This window comes from Cervus canadensis, chromosome 20 (genome assembly GCF_019320065.1).
Source record: "Cervus canadensis isolate Bull #8, Minnesota chromosome 20, ASM1932006v1, whole genome shotgun sequence".
Lineage (NCBI taxonomy): Eukaryota > Metazoa > Chordata > Mammalia > Artiodactyla > Cervidae > Cervus > Cervus canadensis.
The window spans coordinates 39962024-39986521 of NC_057405.1; the positions used below are offsets into that span (position 1 = coordinate 39962024).

At 38.2% G+C, this 24498-nt stretch overlaps 1 long non-coding RNA gene across 1 annotated transcript; it reads right to left on the reverse strand.

The window, feature by feature from the left end:
- Positions 1 to 436: 436 nt before the first annotated feature.
- Positions 437 to 24118, reverse strand: LOC122422885. Its single transcript, XR_006263999.1, has 4 exons — positions 24107 to 24118; positions 13357 to 13361; positions 9775 to 9785; positions 437 to 720 (listed from the first exon to the last, which is right to left on the reverse strand). It is a non-coding gene; the product is annotated as an uncharacterized LOC122422885 (long non-coding RNA).
- Between the last annotated feature and the right edge of the window lie 380 nt (positions 24119 to 24498).

Genomic DNA, 24498 nt, shown 5'->3' on the forward strand with positions numbered 1-24498 from the left:
AAAGTGTTTAGCATTCATGTGATCCACTGGTGTATCTCGTAGAACTTTTCTGCCCGATTGTGAGAGATACTTGACAAAATGCAGCAGCCACAAGGGTATGGTGATTAGGAGCAAAGACACCTCCAGAAGAAGATAGGGTTAGCCCACAGAGTAAGCAACTAGACCTGCACAGGTACTTAACAGGCAGAAGAAATTCAGAATGAACAGCAGAGGAGATATTTTGGCTTCTAAAGTTGTTGCAGAAAGGCGGACCCTTTCCAGGGCCTGAAAGTGGGCTCTTGTCTAACACTTGGAAATGAATTGTCCGAGGAGACACATAGGCTGACAAAGCAAGAGATTTTACTGGGAAGGGACAACCCGGCATAGAATGGTAGCGTAAGGGAAGCCAGGAGGACTGCTCTGCCACGTGACTTTCAGTCTCAGGCTTTATGGTGATGGGATTAGTTTTCGGGTTGTCTTTAGCCAATCATTCTGACTCAGAGTCCTTCCTGGTGGCGCACACATCACTCAGCCAAGATGGATGCCAGCGAGAAGGATTCTGGGAGGTAGTCAGACACGTGGTGTCTCTTTTTGACCTTTCCAGAACTCTTCTGGTTGGTGGTGGCTTATTAGTTCTGTGTTCCTTACCAGGACCTCCTGTCATAAAACAACTCATGCAAATAGTTACTATGGTGTCTGGCCAGGGAGGGTGGTTTCAATCAGTATGCTTCCCCTAACAAACTTTCTGTAGCAGGGGGAATACAATTTATCTTACTAATTTTCTTGCAAATCTCCCAGGAAAAAAAGACCAAATAGAAGCCTGAAGAAACTTTTACTAGATGGACCAAACTTACAGAAATACAAAGCACGTGTATGCAAGCGGTTCACAGATGCTGTGATGTGTCACTCAGATTCCCCCCCTCAGCCACCCAACCCTCCAGCTGCTTGGATCATTGTCTGCTGATAGCTCAAAAGATGAGTTCCTCCCTCTAAATTGCCTTCAAATGAAAGGAGATGCCTGGCCCAAGGCTATTTCTCCTACCACCAGTCAGCTCTCATCTAGTGGTGGGACCATGTTAAAGGTACAAATGTTGGGCTCTTGACTCAATTTGAGACAATTTGGCACAACTCTGAAAATATAACTATAAAAATTAACAACAATTTCAATTAAAAAGAGCCAAGAGATGGGCTGAGAGAGTTCTCATCCTATGATGATAAAGAGTCCAACAGGAAGAAGCAAGACTCCTCCTCTTTCCTGGAAAGGACTCGGACAATGAAAATCCAGGGACTCTGCTTTCTATAGCCCCCCAAACTTCCTTTTCCCCTCCATAAAACAGTTCTCCTGTCCCCGGCATGCACATGCAGGGACTTGCATATGGCATGCCAAGTTTGCAGGAACCACCTACCACCCCCCCCCCCCCCCCACTCCACCACCCCACCATTCCCTGTATTAAGATACTTTGCTGATACTAAATAACTTTTTTTTTGCTGGAGAAATAATTGATAGTCTGTTTTAGGTCAATGAAACTTTAGATCCATAGCTCCTCTGGGATTGGCCGAGGTCTCTGCCTGCATCTCAGTCCAGTTCTCTGTCTGCCCAATCCTGCTGCTCTCACGCCTTTTAGAAGTGCTTTTGTGGAGTACCCTCCTCAGTAAACCTCCCTCACACAAACCTCAACGTTTGTTTTCTTAGGGACACAATGTGAGACAAAATCTTTCAATGCTGTTTTCTCAATTGCTTGATTTTTCATTGTAAAATAAGTTGATACTATTTTTAAAGAACTGATTTCAAATACCCAAAAATGTAGAGACATAGTTGGCTAAATTACTTCCCAGACAATGCAAACAGACTCTCACTGCAAAGCATAGATTTTTACTGTGTTACTTTTGGTTTTGGTTTCCCTTCTGATGCCACAAGGAAGCTCTGCTTTCCACCAGCCAATTCCCTTTCTTTCCAAGCAGAGTTCCTTATGAGACTTAGTTTTGCTTTTTTTCTTTTCTAGTTTAGATTTTATCCCAAAATGCGAGTACATAAGAAGGTATTAGCACAATAGAAGCAAGGAGAAAAAAGCAAACAAACAAAAAAACTTTTGCTTTTTTCTAAATACCCTATAGGAAGTTGTAAAAAGATTCATGCATAACAATAGGATGTAAATTTAGGTAATGATTTGGATCTTCTCCAACTGCAGCCACAGCCTGGCAAACAACAGATTTCCTTAGAAATTCATTGTAGCTCAAACATAAAATTCTTGTTTCACCATGGCTAATTGACATCGCACAAGCATATGTAATGAGCTTTTCAATAAAGAAATAAATACCTTTTGTGTAGCGGGAGTAAGAAGGCCAAAATGGAAGAATACTTCAGTAAATGAGTCAAGATAGGATTCAGATGTTTTAAGTCTTTTCATTTATATCACTGATTCGAAGAATTTCTAAATGAAAAAGTGGCAGCATTTTGTGACAGAGGCATTCTAGAGTAATTATGGGGGGCAATAAAAACACCCCAAGTTCTCCATGTTTAATCAATATAAAAATATTAGCCTTGCAGATTTAGTTTCATTTCTTCATCTTCTTTTTTTTTTTTGACTGGGGATACGGAGGAAAAATAACTAATATATCATATTAGACATGGGATGAGTTCAAAATCACTGCTTTCTCAGCCCATGTGATTTACTCAACTTGCTATTTTTAAACCATTTTTTGAAAATCTGTGAGCGTCTAGAAAAGATTTAAGATGACAAAAAGCTAAAGCAAATACACAAAATTAGATGATACATAAGAGAGAAAAGGAATATGAATAGAGATCGAAAGGAGAGTGGAGTTAATCAGCTCAGAACTAGATTGGCAAACAAGAGCTTCCTTATGCTGGGCATACATTTAATGCAGGACTGTTAATTTGGTTAAACTTTCCAGCAGCCATCATAAAGAGGAATGATGATAAGGATTCGACTGACAGCCTCTACAAAGCAGGGGAAAGCAACAGATTAAAATAAGTATAATGTTCCTCGTTGCTGAGAAACATTTTTCCTGAGGCTTACCAGAGATGCCATTATATTGTAATTTAAAAAAAAAAAAAAAAACTTCAATTACATTATGTGTGAAAACTGTTAAGAAACAAAAGCTTTCAGGGGAACCCTTTTGCTTCTTTAGTAAGAAATCTGTTGTTTTCATAATGTCCCTCAATTTAAGCCAATGACACAATACTAAGAAGCAAAGTCAGCAAATGAAATTTAAATAAAGTCTACCCAGATACTCTGAAAATTACTCTGACACTTGTTAAAATGGTCAGGGATACTTTACTCAAGACTACTGATTGTAAAAGAAAAAGAGATCAGGCTCAAGTCCAAGTACAATGTGAAGATTTACAGGCAAGGTTCAGGGTGATGGGGATCGGTGGACAGACTAAGAGGAGACATCAAGGATAGGAAGATGTCTTGCTAAACTGGCTTTATAAAATTTTTGCTAAAGGCATCAGATCAAGGACTTACACAAGGAAGTTAGGGGATGTGGAACGTGACCAGATATTAAGAGTGGGGGGATTCTTGGCAAAATGACTTAGCAGAATTCTTGCTAAGACTGGACAATGCAGGTTTGGCAAATGCAGGATGGACACAGAAGACCACTTATGAGACCTAGTCAAGAAGAGACCACAAAGGAGACTAGAGTTTGGTCAAGGGTAGAGACTTAGTCAGTATCTACTGTGAGCTAGGGCTTCCCTGATAGCTCAGCTGGTAAAGAATCCACCTGGAAGATCCCCCAGAGAAGGGAAAGGCTACCCACTCCAGTATTCTGGCCTGGAGAATTCCATGGACTATACAAGTCCATGGGGTCACAAAGAGTCGGACATGGCTGAGTGACTTTCTCTTCACTTCACTGTGAGTCAACATCAAAGACTACCAAGATCTGTTCAAAAAGAAGTTTGGCAAACACTTATACTTTGGTTAGGACATCTGCATCTAAAGCAACAGGCTGCGATGAAGCAAATCTCCACGTCAAATACCTCAGGATCAGAAAAAGGAACAATGGATAGTTATTCCCCACAAATGAAGGCACTTCCATTAGAACAACAGTTATCAATTTTTTTTCTCTCAGGATACCTTTCACTTTTAAATACTACTGAGGACACCAAAAAACTTTTGCTTAGAAGAGTTATATTTTCTATATAAAGAACTGTGAAAATTTTAAAATATTCAGTTATTAATTCATCTAAAATAGCAGCAATAAACTTTTCTATGTTAATACAAATAACATAGTTTCATAAAATAATATTTTTCAAGCCAAAAAATCAGTGTGACGAGATGCATCACTTTACATTTTTTGCAAATATTTTTAATGTCTGAACTTAACAGAAAACAGCCGGGTCTTCATATTTGCTTCTCATTCCCTTGGACACAGTATATTGTTCTGGTTGAAGTACATGAAGAGGATCCAGTCTCACACAAACGTGTGGTTGAAAAGGAAGACCTTGAAGAGCTCTAAAAGGAGGCCTTGCAGATCCTCCGACCACAATTTAAGAACCATTCCTAGCCTTTGATTCTCCACTTATTCCCCTCTGGAGAGGAGGTGTGAATTTCCCAATAGATTACTGAGCTGTTGTTTAGTCGCTCAGTTGTGTTCAACTCTTTGTAACCCCATGGACTGCAGCATGCCTGGTTTCCCTGTCCTTTGCTGTCTCCTGGAGTTTGCTCAAATTCAAATCCAGTGAATCAGTGATGCCATTCAACCATCTTATCCTCTGTCATCCCCTTCTCCTTCTGCCTTCAATCTTTCCCAGCAACCGGGTCTTTTCCAATGAGTTGGCTCTTTGTATCAGGTGGCCAAAGTATTGGAGCTTCAGCATCAATCCTTCCGACTTAGTAGCAGCAGCAGCACAACCTCTGTCTGCTGAATTCTGGGTATCACTGTCCATTCTGTACAGAGTTAATGACACATTTTTTCAGATGAACATTTATCAGAGAAATAAAAAGTTAAATATTTATCTCCATCTGTCTGACTGCTGTGCTGATCTCTCAACCAGTTTTGAACACAGGAGCAGAAGACATGAGTGTTATTTATTGACCCCCTTAAATGCCAGCAAATGGAAGGACATATGCTGGGCTGCCCAAAGCCATGCTGCCTTGAAAATACAATGTCAGGTATGACAGGGAATAAATTTTAAAGGCTTCTCATTTGGGATGTTAAGTAAGATTTTAATTTTAGGAATATGTGTAATTATGTATATCAATAATCTAGAATAAGCATAAAAGTTAGAAGAAACTGGAAAGAAGGCATATGCCTAAGAAAACAACTTTGAATCATTTGGATTTATAAGCTAAAGGAATAGTTAGTGAAAAGAAAATCTGTTTCTTAAATACATAACTTTTCTACACAGACTATGTACCTACGTAGAGTAGGAGCGCAGAATTAGAATCATAAAGTACCGAATCTGCTGAGCTTAGTTTGACTTGTAATAACCCATGGACAGAGGAGCCTGGCAGGCTACAGTTTATGAGGTCTGCAAGACTTGGACATGACTAAGCACATGCAAGGCATACTTACTAAACACCAAAAATCATTATAGTGAAAAAATATAGTTAAGCAAAATGAAAATAAATAATTCAAAATACTGTTAAAAGGGCCACAGCAAAAATGTCTGTATATTGAGGCTTCATGACAGGCACAATGAGGTACTAAGAAAAAACACATATATACATTTCTGTGTTTTTGTACACCAAAGAAATAGTCAAGTGTCTATCTCTGAATAAAATGGAATTTTACTGACATAACTAAAAATTAGTAATAAGATGACACTGAAATATAGCCTGCCACCCAAACTTAGTCTAAGTGTTAATTCAGTTCAGTTCAGTTGCTCAGTTGTGTCCAACTCTTTGCTACCCCATGGACTGCAGCAAGCCAGGCCTCCTGTCCATCACCAACTCCCAGAGTTTACTCAAACTCATGTCCATCAAGTCGGTGATGCCACCCAACCATCTCATCCTCTGTCATCTGCTTCTCCTCCTGCCTTCAATCTTTCTCAGCATCAGGGTCTTTTCAAATGAGTCAGTTCTTCGCATTAGGTGGCCAATGTATTGGAGTTTCAGCTTCAGCATCAGTCCTTCCAATGAATATTCAGGACTGATTTCCTTGAGGATTGATTGATTGGATATCCCTGCAGTCCAAGGGACTGTCAAGACTCTTCTCCAACACCACAGTTCAAAAGCATCAATTCTTCAGCACTTAGTTTTCTTTATAGTCCAACTCTCACATCCATACATGACTACTGGAAAAACCATAGCTCTGACTAGATGGACCTTTCTTGGCAAAGCAGTGTCTCTGCCTTTTAATATGCTGTCTGGTTTTGTCATAGCTTTTCTTCCAAGGAGCAAGCATCTTTTAATTTCATGGCTGCAGTCAACATCTGCAGTAATTTTGGAGCCCAAGGAAATAAAGTCTCTCATTATTTCTATTGTTTCCCCATCTATTAAATTACACCTAAAGTCAGTGTAATTTATTTCTTGTACTTTCTTATACTTCCTTGAGATTTTTCAATTCATGGAAGTATGATTTCTTACCCACAAAGTGTGGGAGCAAAATACTTTCAATTAGATTACAGGATTCCTTACAAAAAAGCACCACGTCATATAAGTAAATAGAGAGGTTTTAAAATTCAAGTTAGTGTTTTGAATATTTAAAATGTTTTCTGCTTGAATGAATAAACAAATGTTCCTTTAATTTATGCTTTCTTGTTAGCTACATCATCACTATTTACAGCTCTTTTCTAAGGACAGTCTGCACTTAACATACTTCCTAAACTTTCACGAGTAGTCCCAACCCCATTATCTGCACTATTAATCATAACTGTCAGACCAGATGTCCTTACCTTTAGACTAAGACCAGCATCAAGGTAAGGCCAGTATGGCAGTCATTTTCAGTGAATATATTAGGGGGGGGGTGTCAAAACCTCAGTAATCCACATAAATGATATTTAAATGTCCTAGTTTTTTTAAATTGTAATAAACAAAATATCAAATTTTTTAAAAAAGATAGGCTGTTTGTTGTATGGCTTTGTGTTACTGGGCAACACAAATGACAGTCTTCCAATCAGAATGAATTTTCCAAGTTCCCATCCAGAGTGGGTTTGGGAGGATTCACAATGATGTGTAAACAGACTGGAAAATATGGAGCTTTACGTGTAGTTACTATATTTTTTGGTAAAGCTTCTATTAACTTTTAATCCTTGGTTCAAATTATCGGAGGATATTTTGATAAATGTACTAGGGGTGCACATTTCTGGTTTTGTCTCAGACCAATATGGCTCTGTTTTTTTCTTACATTAACTGTGTGCTGTGAAAGCAAAATTTCTATCTCTTTCCTTTACTTCACAACTCAACTTCTTCTAAGTTGCTTTTACTTTCTCCTCTTCCTCATCTCAAACTTAACCCATTCTTCACTTTCTACTCCATGGGAAATCTACCCACTAATGTCCTTAAATGACATTCATATTGCTAAACCCAATGGGTCCTTTTCAGGCTTCATTTTACTTAACTGCTTAGCATCTTTCAAGTTTGTGGATTACTCTGTTCTTCCAGAGACAATCTTTCGGGTAGCTATCATGACACCACACTCTTTGTTTTCCTTCTACCTTTCTGGCTACTTTTTATTACTGGTTTCTCTTCTATATACCATTAAATGCTGGCTTTTCTAATGTCATACTCTATTGGTATTCTTATTCTATACTTACTATTTGACAACTAATACTCATCTATAAATTCACAGGCACCTATATACTCATGACACTACATCTATAGCTGTAACTCAGAATCAGACTCAATAGCTTTCTCTCTACATCCACTTGAATCTCTGAAAGTCATTTCACCATCAGTTTATCCAAGACCAAATAACTTTCTGTCCTACTTAAGTCTTTTTCCACCCAGCAGCTCAAATGAGAAATCAAGGAGTAATCTCTCTTATATCTCTCCCTTCCCATATCATCCAGAACTCTCTCCCATTAAATGAAAAATCAATCTCACTTGAGCAGCTCAAATGAGAAATCAAGGAGTAATCTCTCATATATCTCTCTCACTCCATATCATCCAGAATCCATCCACATCGGGAACCTCTATGGCCCTCTCTCTAATCTAATTGAGGCAGAAGACAGATGGGCACCCCCAGCATAAAGTAATTGGAGATTCATTCCCTATTAACCGAAACTTCAAGATGAGAATAGCAGGACAATTAAGCGAGAAGACTGGGCCCTTCCCAGACCACATGTCTCTCATTCCCAATCTCAGGAGACCTCTCTGACCACACATTTGCAGAAAAGGCTCCTTGCAGGACAAATGGGGAGCAATGTCAAGGGATGCTCTACCCAGATGCCTCTGCAGTAGGACCCATCTTGACTAAGAGGTGCATAAGCATACATAGAAGGATCCTAAGACATAACCAAATATGAACCGTGAACCAGGCAAATCAAAATTATTGGTGAAAGGAAACCTGAAAAAAATACCCTATAAAAGTAATTCAAAGTGCCACAAGGAAGCGACTCAGGGACTCTCTGAGTCTGCCCATGTGCCTATCCACAGGGTACTATACTCTTTTTCCTCTTATTACTTTACTTGCTTCATCACTTTCTGTCTTTGGGGGAATTCTTTTCCACAAAGCTGAAGGGCCAGGGCCCTGTCACTGACCACCGGCCTAGTGGCTAGGATTTGCTGCTCTCACTACCATCACCCAGCCCCAATCTCTGACTGGGAACGCAAGCCCCACTCCAAGCCACTGCAGGCCAAGGCCACCCAAGATCATAATTTTTTCCAAATCATCTAGAATATTCTAATAACCCCAACTACTTTCCCTGGAAAACACTTTTCTCCCCTTCAAATTGTTCACACTGAAGCCAGAGTTCTTTAAGTAAAATTCTTGTTTTTCTTTATTCTAAAGAGACTCAGTTCAGTTCAGTTCAGTTCAGTCGCTCAGTCCTGTCCGACTCTTTGCATCCCCATGAATCACAGCCCGCCAGGCCTCCCTGTCCATCACCAACTCCCGGAGTTTACTCAAACTCATGTCCATCGAGTCGGTGATGCCATCCAGCCATCTCATCCTCTGTTGTCCCCTTCTCCTCCTGCCCTCAATCCCTCCCAGCATCAGGGTCTTTTCCAATGAGTCAACTCTTCACATGAAGTGGCCAAAGTATTGGAGTTTCAGCTTCAGCATCAGTCCTTCCAATGAACACCCAGGACTGATCTCCTTTAGGATGGACTGGATAGATTAGAGGCTAAAAATACCAATTGAGAGCATTCTGCAGTTCAAGCAAGATGTAATAAAGGGACGGAAAGGGTAATAAGTTACAGATTCAAACTATTTTTAAGAAATGGGAGTGCCAGCTCACAGACACTGACTGGAGGGCATGAAGAAAGGCCATAAAGAAGCCCCTTGTTTCCTGGAGAACCGTGCAATTCGAACATGTTGAACATGATCTTCTGATTTGGAAACTGGAGTGATGATTTCAGCTCAGGTGTGCCAAATTCCATAGCAGCATGTTTTCAGTACTTCTTGCATTTTAGCACATAAGTATGAAAGCTTTGCTCTCTTAAAATCTCTCCTTTGATAGTACATCCTCTTTCTGTTGTGGGGCTATCCATCAGTTAATTCTCTAAATTAAAATGCTTCTCTTCTCCCTAAGAGTTCTTGAGTTTTCTGTCACTTGTCTATCGCAATGGCCAGTAGCTTAGTGTAATTATTATTTTCTATGTGCATATAATTTCTCTCCCCCAATTAATTTTCCACATTGCTGTGAAGTATATTTGTTACTTGCACCACTATTTAAGATCCTTGAATGTTTACAGCCACCAGCATTGAAAAATTCCATAACAGGATATATGAAACCTTCTGTATTGTTATCTTTACCTCTCTTACTCTTTTCCCTAAGAAATTTCTATTCCCTCAATGCTTTCTCAGGTTCATACTTTCATAAGAGATATTTTGATCTCCTTGCCTAAAATACTTTTTCCACTTGATCTTTGTATGGTTAACATCCATTTGGTGTTCAAATTTCAATTCTTATTCTACCTTCTTCTTCAGGGAGCCTTTCTGACAAGTTCCTCTCTTAGCTAGCTCACTCCTTCCAGGCACCTATATAGCACCCTATGGAATATATATTTTTATAATACATTGTCATGTTTCATTTGTCTGACTTCTCCATTAACTTGGATAGCTTGATACCAGAAACTAACAATATTATATAATGAGGAAATAGAAGCTGGTCATAAATAATTTATTCTGGATTCAGATAACCTGCACTCAAATTCTTACCTGGCCATTTTTAATGATTTGCTAGTTTCATCATCTGAAAAAAGTAAGTCATAAAAATATTTATCTTAAAAGCATTTTGTAGACATTAAATTAGATTAAGTGTATAAAATTAGCATAAGATAAACCAAGCAAACCAAAATAAAATGGTAAAGACTTGGTCATAGTAACCAGAACCCATAAAAGTAGACTAGAAGAACCTGCATGCTAAACCTAAAGAAAGTGATTGCCTGAAAAATAAAAGATCTAAATAGGATTCAGTTTCCTAACATAATAAACAAAATACCCAGGATGCAACTGAAAATCACCCATCATTCCAAGAACAAGGAAAACCACAACCTGAATCATAAAATTAAATGAGGAACACTGAGGAAAATCAAATGTTGGAATTATTTAATAAAGATTTTTAAATCAATGAACATGATCATGCTTCAAGAATTAATTACAGTATTGTCTTAGAGTAAGTGAAAAAATTGAAAATATCAGCAAAGAAACAGTGCAGAGATAAACACATAGACCAATGGCACAGAATAGAGAACCCAGAAACAGACCCACGTCAGTGCAGTTCAGTTTAGTCGCTCAGTCGTGTCCGAATCTTTGCAACCCTATGGACTGCAGCACGTCAGGCCTCCCTGTCCATCACCAACTCCTGGAGTTTACCTAAACTCCTGTCCATTGAGTCAATGATGCCATCCAACCATCTCATCCTCTGTCGTCCCCTTCTCCTCCTGCCTTCAATCTTTCCCAGCATCAGGGTCTTTTCCAAGCAGTCAGTTCTTCACATCAGGTGGCCAAAGTTTTGGAGTTTCAGCTTCAGCATCAGTCCTTCCAATGAACACCCAGGACTGATCTCCTTTAGGATGGACTGGTTAGATCTCCTTGCAGTTCAAGGGACTCTCAAGACTCTTCTCCAACACTACAGTTCAAAAGCATCAATTCTTTTGCGCTCAGCTTTCTTTATAGTCCAACTTTCACAGCCATACATGACTACTGGAAAAACCATAGTTTTGACTAGACAGACCTTTGTTGGCAAAGTAATGTCTCTGCTTTTTAATATGCTGTCTAGGTTGGTCATAACTTTCCTTCCAAGGAGTAAGCGTCTTTTAATTTCATGCTGCAGTCACCACCTGCAGTGATTTTGGAGCCGCCCCCCACCCGCCCGCCAAAAAAAAGTCAGCCACTCTTTCCACTGTTTCCCCATCTATTTCCCATGAAGTGATGGGACCAGATGCCATGATCTTAGTTTTCTGAATGTTGAGCTTTAAGACAACCTTTTCACTCTCCTCTTTCACTTTCATCAAGAGGCTTTTTAGTTCCTCTTCACTTTCGGCCATAAGGGTGGTGTCATCTGCATATCTGAGGTTATTGATATTTCTCCCGACAATCTTGATTCCAGCTTGTGCTTCTTCCAGCCCAGCGTTTCTCATGATGTACTCTGCATATAAGTTAAATAAGCAGGGTGACAATATACAGCCTTGACATACTCCATTACCTATTCGGAACCAGTCTGCTGTTACATGTCCAGTTCTAACTGTTGCTTCCTGACCTGCATACAGGTTTCTCAAGAGGTGGGTCAGGTGTTCTGGTATTCCCATCTCTTTCAGAATTTTCCACAGTTTATTGTGATCCACACAATCAAAGGTTTTGGCATAATCAATAAAGAAGAAATAGATGTTTTTTCGAACTCTCTTGCTTTTTCGATGATCCAGTGGATGTTGGCAATTTGATCTCTGGTTCCTTTGCCTTTTCTAAAACCAGCCTTAACATCTGGAAGTTCACGGTTCATGTATTGCTGAAGCCTGGCTTGGAGAATTTTGAGCATTACTTTACTAGCGTGTGAGATGAGTACAATGGTGCGGTAGTTTGAGCATTCTTTGGGATTGCTTTTCTTTGGGATTGGAATGAAAACTGACCTTTTCCAGTCCTGTGGCCACTACTGAGTTTTCCAAATTTGCAGGCATATTGAGTGCAGCACTTTCATAGCATCATTTCTCAGGACTTGAAATAAGAAGGATTAGTACCCTTATAAAAGGCTTCCCAGGTGGTACAAGTGATAAAGAATCCATCTGCCAATGCAGAAGACACAAGAGATGAGGGTTCAATCCCTGGGTCAGGAAGATCTCCTGGAGTAGGAAATGGCAACCCACTCCAGTATTCTTGCCTGGAAACATTCCATAGACAAAGGAGCCTGGTAGGCTATAGTCCAGGTGGTTGCAACGAGTCAGACATTATTGAGCCTGTGCGTACACGCACGTTCACACACACACACACCCACACACACACACACCCACACAGAAGAGATTCCAGAGAGCTCCCTAACCACATCCACCATATAAGGACACAGAAAGGAAAAGACAGCTGCTTATGAATAGGAAGTGGGCCCTCACTACACACAGTGATTTGAACTTAGACCTCCCAGCCTCCAGAATGATGAGAAATAAATGTTCGTTGCTTAAGCTACCTTGTTGTTCAGTTGCTCAGTCGTGTCCAACTCTTTGTGACCCCATGGGCTGTAGCATGCCAGGGTTCCCTGTCCTTCACCATCTCCTGGAGCTTGCTCAAACTTGTGTCCATTGAGTCAGTGATGCTATCCAACCATCTCGTTCTCTGTCATCCCATTCTCCTCCTGCCTTCAGTCTTTCCCAGATTGCAACTCAGGAGGAGCCCTGAATGGTTTCAGACAACAACAAGCACATGAAAAGATATTCTCCTCTATTAGTTATCAGGGAAATGCAAATTAAACCCACAACAAAGTATCACTATACATCTATTAGACAGGCTATATTAAAGAATAGCAACACCAACAAATGCTGGTGAGGATGCAAAGAAACTGGACGGTTCATACATTATTGATGGCAATGCAGAATGGTATGCCCACTCTGAAAATTGGCAGTTTTACAGAAAACTAAACACACAATTATCATATGATAGAGTAATAATACTCTTGAATACTTTTTCCAGATAAGTATAAAAACTACCTTTGTAAGAAATTATATATGAAATGTTTATAGCAATTTTATTCAGAATAGCTAAAAACAGGAAACAGGTCAGATGTCCTTCAACAGGTAGCCGGTTCAATATATGCTGGTACACCAGTACTGTTGCTGTTATTCGTCTCTACATTGTATCTTTTGTGACCCCACGGACAGTAGCCCACCAGGCTCCTCTGTCCCTGGAATTTACCAGGCAAGAATACTGGAGCGGGTTGCCATTTCCTTCCCCAGGTGATCGTCCTGACACAGGGATCAAACCCTCATCTCCAGCATTGCAGGTGGAGTCCTCACCCCTGAGTCACCAGGGAAGCCCATATCTGTACTACTCAGCAGTAACATAGAATGCACTCTTGGTAGATGCCCAACAATTTAGATGACTCTTCAGGGAATTTTGCTGAGCAGAAAAAGAATTAAATCACAAAATGTTACATATTGTGCAATTTCTTTTATATAACACTTCTGAAGTGACAAAATTTTGGAAATCAACACATGACTGATTATCAGGGGTTAGTGATGCACATAAAATGATAACATTAGGGATACTTGTGATGGAGCTTTTCTTATCTTGGTTCTTATGGTAGATACATGAACTCATAAAACTGTACTGAACTAAATATAGAAAAGAAAGAGAAAGAACAATGAGTAGAACAAGTAAGACCTGAGAAATCCAAACAAGATTTGTGGATTATATTAATATCAACATCTTGGTTGTGATATTGTACTAGTTTTATGCTATCATGGGGAGAAATGGTAACAGGTACAGGATGTCTGTTATTTCCCACAACTGCATGTGACTTTACAATTACTGCAATAAAAATTTAAATTAAAAAAATTAAGGTGAGATGTTTCCTCTAAATGGATTCTTGGATACCTTCTGACTTTAATGTGCAAGGAAGCTTCTACAATGTCAGTGTTGTTGATGAGGACAACTGAACAGCCAGAGGACTGTTTCCAATTTGTGTCATCTTTCTATATCCTCCAGAACAAGGCTGTCTTCCAGTCTTTCATCTCTGATTAATCCCATTTTCTCAGACTCTTCAGTGAGATCTTTTCCCTCTTCCTCTCCATTCAGAGGTTCCCTAGGGCTTTATTCTCAGATTATTCTCATTCACATTCTTTCACTAAGGTGTCTCCTACAGCTTTAATTAGCAATAATTGTGCCTCAGATAAACCTCATTGGCTATGACAGTGCCACTGCACCAGGCTCCCACAGCTTTAGATGTCACTGATTCCCTAATGTACATCTCCAGGCCTGATCATACTCCAGAGCCCTAGACTTTTTAGATATAGCTGCCTTCTTGGAATAGCCATTTAGATATTTAATCATTTTCATCTCATGATGACCAATCTCTTCCACTAAACATAGTTAGTGTTAGTCACTCAGTTGTGTCCAGTTCTTTGTGATCACATGGACTGTAGCCCACCAGGCTTCTCTGTCCATGGAATTCTCCAGGCAAGAATACTGGAGGGGATCTTCCAGGGGATCTTCTCCAGGGGATCTTCCTGACCCAGGGATCAAACCTGGGTCTCCTGCATTGAAGGCAGATTCTTTACTGGTTTAGCCATCAGGGAAACCCACCAAACATGCTTCTTACCAAATGTTCTCATATTGGGGAACTGTATCATTCATCTCAGTCTAAAAAAAATATTACCTTGGACTTACATTTCTCTCCTCACTGTTCTCCCTTTTATATTTCTCTTACTTACATTTAAGCAGCAAATACTATTGGTTCCACCTTCAAAATGTATTCTACCCTTGACCAACTTTCACTGCCTTCCCTACTACCACCCTAGGCTAAACCATTTTCATACTGCCAGGTCTAACTACAAAATAGTCTCCTAATGAATTCCTTATTTTCCACTTTTATTCTTCTAGAGGTTATTTCAGTACTTTTTTCTCTAGTATAACAGTTGATTGAAGGATATTGCTTAGGAAAGTCAGACTTGTGTAGTTTAGGAATATAAATCTACTTTGATTCCTATCTCTGTTATTTACCACCTGACTGGCCTTGATGAAGTAACAATCTTTCTGAGCCTCAATTTCTTCATCAATAAAACAATATTCACATAATAAAGTTTCTGTAAGGAGCATATGTGATTATATCTAGCACATGGTATCCCTTCAATAAATGTCAACTATAATTGTTATTATTTGCAGTTAACTCATAACTTGTTATGTCAGAGAAAGAGATCATTCCACCTGGAGTTTTAGTTCTTAGATTTATTCCTCTGCCAAGGCATTAAAAGGATGGGATAAAACTAAGATTTAAAATAAAATAAGCTTGTTTTGTATCAGCTATAGAAATGAATGCTTTTTGAATCTTTTTTCTTTCTTTTAACAAAAGATTAAATTATAAAATAATTGGTTCTCATAGATTTTGCTGTTAAATGCATCATGGCACTGATCTTTCTGCTCTTTCATCTTTTTAAGCTCATTATTATTACCTTTTCATATTAGAAATCTCTTGTTGTCTCATAAAATTTTCTATTTCAAAACAGCGATATTTTTTACCCACTAATGTTACTCCATTATTATTGAGCCAGACTTCAAAATGCAAAAGAAATCCATGGTTAATCTTACCACTTAGGAAAAATTATTAACTTTTGATAGGATCCAGTGGTTAAACAAGTATCAAATTCTAACCACTATATATCAGAAAAGAAATTATTTCATACCTCTACCTGCATCCCCACAACCAGTCTTGACAAATTTTCTTGATATTGTTGAATAAAAAATGCACAATCTTTTCAGCAACTAACATCATCCCAGGATCAGACAACCCACATTGATCATGCCCTGAACTGTTTCCACTGCTATTTACCAAGGTGACTGTGGTAAACAGTAAAAAGCCTCTTTTAGGAGCATCGTTGGAGTTCGTAGTTTATAAAGAGATCTATATGCTAGCTTAGATGGATCACTAAAAACTTGAATAAACCATACAGAGCATCAACAAACATATAAATATCTTAACTAAAAATCTCATATTTATGTTGTGGCTACATTATTTTAAAATTACCATTGCCTTTCTCTGCTTTGTTTATTCCCCATAAGATAGCAATTTCACTAATTTATCTTTATTTTATATCACCCCCAAGGAATATAAATAAGCACAAAGATAGAAATTTTAACTTATTTTTTTCACTGTAGTTTCCTCAAGACCTAAAGCACTCCAATATGCAGTAGATGCTTACTATATTTTTGCATATTGAATGAATTTGACATCAACCTACCTTAAATGTTATAAACATAAATAACACATTCATCTTTAATAACTAGACAATTCATTTAGACATTGCTTCAATTAAAAAAAAACAGGTTACCATCTTTCTAATTTCCATATATATGTGTTAGTATACTGTATTGGTCTTTATCTTTTTGGCTTACTTCACTCTGTTTAATGGGCTCCAGTTTCATCCATCTCATTAGAACTGATTCAAATGAATTCTTTCTAATGGCTGAGTAATATTCCATGGTGTATATGTACCACAGCTTCCTTATCCATTCGTCTGCTGATAGGCATCTAGGTTGCTTCCATGTCCTGGCTATTATAAACAGTGCAGCGATGAACACTGGGGTGCATGTGTCTCTTTCAGATCTGGTTTCCTCAGTGTGTATGCCCAGAAGTGGGATTGCTGGGTCCTATGGCAGTTCTATTTCCAGTTTTTTAAGAAATCTCCACACTGTTCTCCATAGCGGCTGTACTAGTTTGCATTCCCACCAACAGTGTAAGAGGGTTCCCTTTTCTCCACACCCTCTCCAGCATTTATTGCTTGTAGACTTTTGGATAGCAGCCATCCTGACTGGCGTGTAATGGTACCTCATTGTGGTTTTGATTTGCATTTCTCTGATAATGAGTGATGTTGAAGATCTTTTCATGTGATGTTAGCCATCTGTATGTCTTCTTTGGAGAAATGTCTGTTAATGATAACCCTATATGCAAAACAGAAAAAGAGACACAGATGTACAGAACAGACTTTTGGACTCTGTGGGAGAAGGCGAGGGTGGGATGTTTCAAGAGAACAGCATCGAAACATGTATATTATCTAGGGTGAAACAGATCACCAGCCCAGGCTGGATGCATGAGACAAGTGCTCGGGCCTGGTGCACTGGGAAGACCCAGAGGAATCGGGTGGAGAGGGAGGTGGGAGGGGGGATCGGGATAGGGAATACATGTAAATCCATGGCTGATTCATGTCAATGTATGACAAAAACCACTACAATACTGTAAAAAAGTTAGCCTCCAACTAATAAAAACAAATGAAAAAAAATAAATAAAAATAAGCAGAAAAAAAATCAATCAATTAACCAAAAAAAAAAACAAAAACATGTTATCTTTCCTTCTTTGGCTAATTGGCCAACTAAAACACGTTGCCAATAGAACTGTGGATAATCAATCAAACTTCTTGACTGAATGAAGCAAGAATTGACAAAACATCTATTATAAAACCAAATACAAAAGTGCCTATTTATTTTAAATTTTATAGTGGCATAAAATTGGTTTCCTGATCTGAATTTCTATCATCCAAAGCCTTTGACTGTGTGAATCACAACAGACTGTGGAAAATTCTTCAAGAAATGGGAATACCAGATCACCCGGCCTGCCTCCTGAGAAATCTATATGCAGGTAAAGATGCAACAGTTAAAACTAGACATGGAACAACAGACTGGTTCCAAACTGGGAAAGGAGCACATCAATGCTATATATTGTCAGCCTGCTTACTTAACTTATATGCAGAGTATATCATGCAGAATGCTGGACTGGATGAAGCAGAAGCTGGAATCAAGATTGCCGGGAGAAATATCAATAATCTCACATATGCAGATGACACCACCCTTATGGCAGAAAGTGAAGAAAGACTAGAGAGCCTTTTGATGAAAGTGAAAGAGGAGAGTGAAAAAGTTGGCTTAAAACTCAACATTCAGAAAACTAAGATCATGGCATGCAGTCCCATCACTTCATGGCAAATAGATGGGGAAACAATGGAAATAGTGAGAGACTTTTATTTTTTTGGGCTCCAAAATCACTGCAGATAGTGACTGCAGCCATGAAATTAAAAGATGCTTACTCCTTGGAAAAAATTTACGATCAACCTAGACAGCTTATTAAAAAGCAGAGACATTACTTTGCCAACAATAGTCCATCTAATCAAGGCTATAGTTTTTCCACTAGTCATGTATGGATGTGAGAGTTAGACTATAAAGAAAGCTGAGCACTGAAGAATTGATGCTTTTGAACTGTGGTATTGGAGAAGGCTCTTGAGAATCCCTTGGACTGCAAGGATATTCAACCAGTCTATCCTAAAGGAAATCAGTCCTGAGTATTCATTGGAAGGACTGATGCTGAAGCTGAAACTCCAATACTTTGGCCACCTGATGTAAGAACTGACTCATTGGAAAAGACCCTGATGCTGGGAAAGATTGAAGGCAGGAGAAGGGGATGACAGAGGATGAGATGGTTGGATGGCATCACGACATGATGAACATCAGTTTGAGTAGGCTCCAGGAGTTGGTGACGGACAGGGAAGCCTGGCTTGCTGCAGTCCATGGGGTTGCAAAGAGTTGGACATGACTGAGCAACTAAACTGAACTGAACAGAAGAAAATTATGTTGTTATTCCACATATTCTTTTTTTTTTTCTTACTACCTATCTTGAAAATGAAGACTTTAAGAAAATATTTCTGAAAATAACCAAATACATTTCAACACTTTTGGAACCAGAAAGTGTTCATTAGTCATTATTTCAAAGCCAGGAAGTACATAAGTTGAACATAGTTCAAAGAAAGAGATGGTAGTTAATGCTGATTCTCATAAGGATTTACAAGAAAAATGGCAAAAGTCTTCCTGTTTGTGTAGCATTATATCAATATTTAGTATAATTTAGTGTGACACAAATTCAGATCTTCATATTTTCCTTTTCTGAAAAGCCTCTATATTGTTTAAATATCATGTTGAATTAGACTGTACAGCTCTCTAAATTAGCTAAGTGGTTCTACAATAGTATCACTGCATCTAGGCTGCCAAGCAAGTGCCAACTCAGCAGGATTTCTGAATAGTTGGTAAATGAAGCATCAGAATTCTGGAGTTTAAAATGAAAACACTTTCTTAACAAAAAAAAAAAAAAAAGTCTCAGAATTATGTGTCTTTTACAATAAAAATTCTAGGGAAAATCTTTGACATCTGAAAAAGATAGGGCAAATATTTCATTAATTGATTAAAAGGTAATTATTAATTTTTTTTCAGTTAGTGTACACTATGCTACTTGCTATTTTAACTATCAAAGAAAAATATACTGAAAAGTATCACTTGGAGCTCTTCTTAATGATGATTTAAAAATAACCAAACAGCAGAGTTAATCAGCACAGGAAGACAGGAAAGATAATGCTGAATTGCATCAGTCATGCTCTCCTCTGGTGACAAGTCCTTTGAGGAAGTTCTAAGATTCCTTCAATCCAGGAAAGAATTGATTTGATCAATCTTTCATTGTAAGAATTCCTCTCTGATGAGTAGTTTTATTTTTGAAATCTAAAAGAAACCATTAAATCATGAAAATGAATCTCTAGTGATAAAGCATCTAGTGTCAGGACTCAATAGTAGAGTATGTGTCTGACCTGTGTGCTGCAATAGGTCTAAACCATCACTCCTTCCTAACAATCAGACACTACCAATGCAGGTGGTTGGATCACCGTGGGGGAGAATCAAAATGCTTCCTGCTATCACAACTTGACATATGGAAGTCACAGAAGGGAAAAAATGTAACTGAATCATGACAGAAAATGAAATATAGTACATAAATCCACAGTGAATAATGAAAAATGTCAGAGTACTATCTTTTGTCAAAGTGTAAACAGGCAAATCTTTCATCCAGAGGGAAACCAGAAAACAAAGATAAACTATCCACATCTCCTCCTGAAGGGAATCTTCTACTGTTACATCAACATACGCTTCTCTGATCATAATATTCTACATGTCATCTCTCTGGGTATCTGTGTGCATGTTATCCAGAGTATGTGATAAATTGCACATAAATGTACTTAAACACCACTATTCATATTCTGAATTCACAGACAACACCTGATTAAGTGCCTTCTTGGACCAAAGAGGGACAGGGCAATTATTTGTGCCCAATAACCCATATCCAGAAGAGTTTCTTATGAATGACTTAATCTGATAGACAGTGATATATTTCAGGCAATGTGCTAGGAAATACAAAGAGGAATATGACAACATTATGGTGTTGTTTGACATTCCCAAATTCCAGCTGAGAGCAGGCATAGTAAGAAAAATGAGGTGAAACAGATACTGAGAAATGCTAAACAAACATATTCAGAGTGGAAGAACTGGTTAATTTGTTTAGAGAAGTCAGGGACACTTAACAGAGGAGGTGATTTTTTAAAAAAATCTCTTACAGGAGAAGAGAACCATTTAATGTATACTATATTTTTGAAGTAATTTGAATGCTATTTGTTTTGAGTGCTTCAGGAAAGTCTTCTTTCTGCCAACAAAATTATTTATACTCAGAAAGGATATAATTTTTTCTTCTGAAATTGTCTCAATTACAAACATATATTTGGCATACGACATTTTGACACTTGTGAGTTTCTATTCCTGTGAACAGGAGGCCAGTGACAGGTACTCACTTGTGATTCTGATGAGGCGCAAATTTGAATCACAGCTTTGTGAGATGGTGTGTGGGAATGACTCATACAGCTAATGTGTGCGTCTAGAAACCTCCCACAATCTACAACCTGACGTGGATTAGTTGTACTTAAATATCTGTGAAATCAGCAACAAATCTTAGGTTGCAAAAATATTTTTGGCAACTTTATCTATATATGCTAAAAATATAATGAGGTATATAGTAATGCATACTTTATTTTAGTAATGAAATTAACCCCAATAACACCATAATTTCTGTCCTATATGTATTGAATCAGTTAAGCATTTTAAGTTATTCCTAACATGTTCAGTTGTGTTTTATATGGAATATTATGCATTAAAATGTCACTGGCAATGTTGAGGAGTCACTATAGTCAGTACTATTTTCCCAGACAATATCCAGTGTATCCTCATAAGGAAGCAATATATTCTCACTAAATGGGCAGTACTGGGGGTACTCTCAAAAATGACAGAATGATCTCTGTTTATTTCCAAGGAAAATAATTTAATATCACAGTAATCTAAGTCTATGCCCCAACCACTAATGCCAAAGAAGCTGAAGTTGAATGGTTATATGAAGACCTACAAGACTTTCAAGAACTAACACCAAAAAAAGAAGTCCTTTTCAAAATAGAAGACTGGAATGCAAAAGTAGCAAGTCAAGAGATACCAGGAGTAACCAGCAAATTTGACCTTGGAGTACAAAATGAAGCAGGGAAAAGGCTAACAGTTTTGCCAAAAGAATGCACTGATTGAAGCAAATACCCTCTTCCAACAACACAAGAGACAACTCTACACATGGCCATCACCAGATGGTCAATACTTAAGTCAGACTGCTTACATTCTTTGCATTCGAAGATAGAGAAGATCTATAGAGTCAGCACAAACAAGACCAGGAGCTGATTGTGGCTCAGATCATGAACTCCTTATTGCAAAATTCAGACTTAAATTGAAGAAAGTAGGGGAAACCACTAGACCATTCAGGTAAGACCTAAATCAAATCTCTTAAGATTATACAGTGGAAGTGACAAATAGATTCAATGGATTAGATCTGATAGAGTGCCTGAAGAACTACGAACAGAGGTCTGTAACTTGTACAGGAGGCAATGATCAAAAGGAACATCAAGAAAAAGAAATGCAAAAAGACAAAATGATTGCCTGAGGAGGCCTTAAAAATATCTGAGAAAAAAGAGAAGCAAAAGGCAAAGGAGAAAAGCAAAGATATATTCAAAGAATAGCAAGGAAAGATAAGAAAGCCTTTCTCAGTGCAAAGAAAAAGAAGAAAACAATAGAATGGGAAAGAGTAGAGATTTCTTCAAGAATAAAAGCATATAAAACTGACAGCAAACATTATCCTCAATGGTGAAAAATTGAAACCATTTCCCCTAAAGTCAGGAACAAGACAAGGGTGCCCACTCTCACCACTACTATTCAACATAGATTTGGAAGTTTTAGCCACAGCAATCAGAGAAGAAAAAGAAATAAAAGGAATCCAGATTGGAAAAGAAGTAAAACTCTCACTGTCTGCAGATGACATGATCCTCTACAAGAAAAACCCTAAAGACTCCACCATAAAATTACTAGAGCTAATCAGTGAACATAGTAAAGTTGCAGGATATAAAATCAACACACAGAAATCCCTTGCATTCCTATACACTAACAATGAGAACACAGAAAGAGAAATTAAGGAAACAATTTCAATCACCATTGCAATGAAAAGAACAAAATACTTAAGCATATATCTACCTAAAGAAACAAAAGACCTATGTATAGAAAACTATAAAACACTGATGAAAGAAATCAAAGAGGACACAAATAGATGGAGAAATACACCATGTTCATGGATCAGAAGAATCAATACAGTAAAAATGAGTATACTATGCAAAGCAATCCCTATCAAGCTACCAACAGTATTTTTCACAGAACTAGAACAAATAATTTCACAATTTGTATGAAAATATAAAACACCTAAAATAGCCAAAGCAATCTTGAGAAAGAAGAATGGAACTGGAGGAACCAACCTGCTTGACTTCAGGCTCTACTACAAAGTTACAGTCATCAAGACAGTATGGTACTGGCACAAAGACAGAAATATAGATCTATGGAACAAAACAGAAAGCCCAGAGAAAAATCCACACATCTATGGACACCTTATCTTTGACAAAGGAGGCAAGAATATACAATGGAGAAAAGACAATCTCTTTAACAAGTGGCGCTGGGAAAACTGGTCAACCAATTGTAAAAGAATGAAACTAGAACACTTTCTAACACCATACAAAAAATAAACTCAAAATGGATTAGAGATCTAAATGTAAGACCAGAAACTATAAAACTCCTAGAGGAAAACATAGGCAAAACACTCTCCGACGTCAATCACAGCAGGATCCTCTATGACCCACCTCCCAGAGTAATGGAAATAAAAGCAAAAATAAGCAAATGGAACCTAATTAAACTAAAAAGCACTTGCACCATGAAGGAAACTATAAGCAAGGTGAAAAGACAGCCTTCAGAATGGGAGAAAATAATAGCAAATGAAGCAACTGACAAAGGATTAATATCAAAAATATACAAGCAGCTCCTGCAGCTCTATTCCAGAAAAATAAACAACCCAATCAAAAATTGGGCCAAGGAACTAAACAGATATTTCTCCAAAGAAGACATACAGATGACTAACAGACACATGAAAGGATGCTCAACATCACTTATTATCAGAGAAATGCAAATAAAAATCACAATGAGGCACCATCTCACGCTGGTCAGAATGACTGCTATCAAAAAGTCTACAAACAATAAATGCTGGAGAGGGTGTGGAGGAAAGGGAAACCTCTTACACTGTTGGTGGGAATGCAAACTAGTACAGCCACTATGGAGAACAGTGTGGAGATTCCTTAAAAAACTGGAAACAGAACTGCCATACAACCCAGCAATCCCACTGCTGGGCATACACACCGAGGAAACCAGAACTGAAAGAGACATGTGTACCCCAGTGTTCATAGCAGCACTGTTTACAAAAGCCAGGACATGGAAGCAACCTAGATGTCCATCAGCAGATGAATGTATAAGAAAGCTGTGGTACATATACACAATGGAATATTACTCAGCTATTAAAAAGAATGCATTTGAATCAGTTCTAATGAGGTTGATGAAACTGGAGCCTAATATACAGAGTGAGGTAAGTAAAAATGAAAAACACCAATACAGAATATTAATGCATATATATAGAATTTACAAAGATGGTAATGATGACTCTATACGCAAGACAGCAAAAGAGACACAGGTGTAAAGAACAGACTTTTGGACTCTGTGGGAGAAGGTGAGGGTGGAATGATTTGAGAGAATAGCATTGAAACATGTATTTTATCATATGTGAAACAGATTGCCAGTCCAGGTTTGATGCATGAGACAGGGTGCTCAGGGCAGGTGCACTGGGATGACCCTGAGGAATAAGAGGATGGGATGGGGAGGGAGGTGAGAGGGGCAATTGGGATGAGGAACACATGTAGACCCATGGCTGATTCACGTCAATGTATGGCAAAAACCACTACATTATTGTGAAGTAATTAGCCTCCAATTAAAATAAATACA